The following is a 3298-nucleotide window of genomic DNA, read 5'->3' on the forward strand; positions in this document are numbered from 1 at the left end:
ATAGTAGAAATCATAGAAGAGGAAAATGAGTATAATGAAGAATCTAAAGTTAGTGATGAGTTTGAAGATGAAAATTATGAAGAAATAAATAATATGATGGAAGGAGAATTAGAAAATTCAGAATCAGATGACAATGAGGAAGATAAAAGCAAAATGACTATAGGTCAACTAAAAAGAGCTGAGTATTCATTTGAAGATAATGACCTAGATCAAGTAAACAAAGAAAGTTGGAATTTTTCCCAGATTACTAAGGATAAAATATTTAAAACTTCTTTCTTTAAAACTAGAACTAGACATGTATGCGAAGAAATGGAAGGAAGCATAGTAATCGAAGATTGTGAACAAAAGGCATCCGAAATTAATATCATAAACTGGAAAAGTATTAAAAAAAACATAAAGAAAAAGGAAATTATAGCTATATTTGTATTGGTGCAGTACAAGTATACATAACTCCTTTGCAAGATTTTGGCAAAGATGTTAAATGCTTGAGTTTTATTTGTGATATTAGACATAAAGAGTTTTATGATCAAATAATTAGTGGTGTCACATGTAACTTAAGTCAAGGAACGATAAGCTATATATGTGAACCTAGATATTATGTGAGCTTAGAGGATTCCTTTGCGTCAAAGTTTTTAGCTATCAAGCTATTAACAGAAGGAGTGAAAATGCATAAAGGAACACGACCCATACAATTAAGATGGAAGGTGGTTTATAAGTTGGTAAACTCTATAGACTCATCTTTTAAGAAACAAATAGTCGATGCTCAGAAATATGAGCAAGGAGGAGGTCCTAAGAAAAAAATTACACCTATAAAAGTAAATCCTAATGAAATGGAAATTGAAAAAAACTTGGGAGGAATTCTTTATGAACCCTGCAGTTAGTAATAGATCAAGTAAGATGTTAATTGATGAATCAGGATTGCTTCATATTGGAATGAATACAAAACCTAAAATACAGAGAAATCTGAGTCTTAGAACACCAAGTTTAAGTAGACAAAATTAAACAATAATAAGAATGAAAAAACAAGTTGATGAAAAGCCAGAAGAGGATGAAGAAGAAATATTAGTCCTACTAATGAAACTAAATGAAAAATATGAAAGTAAAAAAGCCTTGAAACAACCAGCAAGGCATAACATTGATATGGGATCATATTCTAATTTCGAGTTAAATGAAGATCCAAATAATCCTATTGATAAAAGAAAGGTAATTGGGTATAAAACCAAAACTGTGAGTGAACCAGTATATGAGGATGAAGTTAATATGCAAATGGAAGCTTGTAATGAAATATCCAGTACTAATCCTAATAGCATCTATATTCCAATTGATATATGCATTGAGGATTATAATAAATAAAAATTATGCGCATGTATTGATAGTGATTGTTCTACATGTTTTGGAAAGAGGTCATTATTTCCAAAATTCTTGTGGAAAAAGGCTAAATATCCTATGCAAGTTAGAATTGCTAATAATAGTGTCATGATGCATACCGAAATAATTGAAGTTTTGACAATAGAAATTGGAGGAGTTCAATGTGTCATTCCTATTTATGGGTAACTGATTAGCCTAGTCATGATATGATAATAGGAAATAATTTTCAAAGGTTATACTCTCCATGCACTCAAACTATTGATCAAATAATCTTCACTATTAATGGTCATTCTGTTCTTATATAGAAAATCACAAAGGATACTCATCAGACTATGGAATTTACGCGCAGCCATCGTGGTGATAGGGTTACTCCTACACAACGAGACGTTGCACTTAGAATTTCTGAGTGTGATTCATCATTAATAGATCAGATAAATAAGAAACAAGAAAAATTATACGAAAAATTATATTAAAAAAATCTTTTAGAACATTGGGAAAAGGATAAAGCATTTGCTAAGATAACTCTAACAAATCCTAATAAGATTATTAGAGTAAGACAAATGGTTTACACCTACCAAGATAATCAGGAGTTTGATGAACAAATAAAAGAATTGCTTAATAAAAAGCTAATTAGGAATAGCAAAAGTCCTCATAATAGTCCAGCATTCATGGTAAGAAATCATGCAGAAGAAAAAAGAGGTAAAGCTAGAATGGTCATTAATTATAAACAGCTAAATGATAATACTGTTTTTGATGGCTATTACATTCCTAATAAAACTGTGTTATTTAATAGAATACAAGGAGCGACATGGTTTTCTAAAATGGATTGTAAGAGTGGCTACTAGAAAATTAAAATGGAAGAAGAAAGCATTCCATTAACTACATTTAGTGCCCCTCAAGGGCATTATGAATGGCTAGTAATGCCTTTTGGATTAAAAAATGCTCCACATATATTTCAGAGAAGAATGAATAATATTTTTAGAGAACTTAATCATTGTTGTTTGGTCTATATAGATGATATTTTAATATTCTCAAAAGATTTAGAACAACATAAGGATGACCTTAAAGCAGTAACTCAAAATGTGCAGAGCATGGTATAATCCTTGGAAAAGATAAATGTGTTTATGCTAAACAAGAAATTGATTTTCTAGGATTAGAAATTAAAGTAGGACAAATAATACTGCAAAAACATATTCTAGAAAAGATTGAAAAATTTCCCGATAAAATTGAAGATAGAAAACAGCTAGAAAGGTTTCTAGGATGTTTAACCTATGCTTCCGACTTTATAGAAAATCTTGCTTTATTAAGAAAGCCATTAAAACAAAAACGCAAAAAAGAAATAACTTGGAACTGGAAGGAAAGTGATTCCAAAATTGTTCAAGATTTAAAAGCTATGTGTAAAGATCTTTCTGTACTAACACTACCTACTAGTGAAGATGATTTAATCCTTGAAATAGATTCTAGTAATGAGCACTGGAGTGTTGTGTTAAAAATAAAAGAAGGAGAAAGACTTTGCGGATACAGCAGTGGAAGTTTTAACAAAGCTGAGTTAAACTATCCTATAATGCAAAAGGAAATCCTTGCAGTTATTAGAGGGATCGAGAAGTTCTTAATCTTCTTAGCCCCTAAAAATTTCTTAATAAGAACAGATTGCAAAGGCATACTCGGTTTTATTAAAAATAATTTGTCTAATAGGCAAGTGCAAGGGAGACTCCTGCGTTGGCAATAATGGGTTAACCAATTCTCTTTTATTGTTGAACATATACAGGGAACAAAGAATTCTTTGGCAGACAACTTGACCAGAGAATTAGCTAATGTCGTCCAAGAAGCTCAAGACTACACAAAAACCTCTTGCATACCAACTTCAAAAGATGCATGTAGAGAGGAAAACTCTCATTGATGAGACCAAAAAGGCAATGGAGCGGGTTTC

Source organism: Chenopodium album, chromosome 3, assembly GCF_948465745.1.
Source record: "Chenopodium album chromosome 3, dcCheAlbu1.1, whole genome shotgun sequence".
NCBI classification, from domain to species: Eukaryota; Viridiplantae; Streptophyta; class Magnoliopsida; order Caryophyllales; family Amaranthaceae; genus Chenopodium; species Chenopodium album.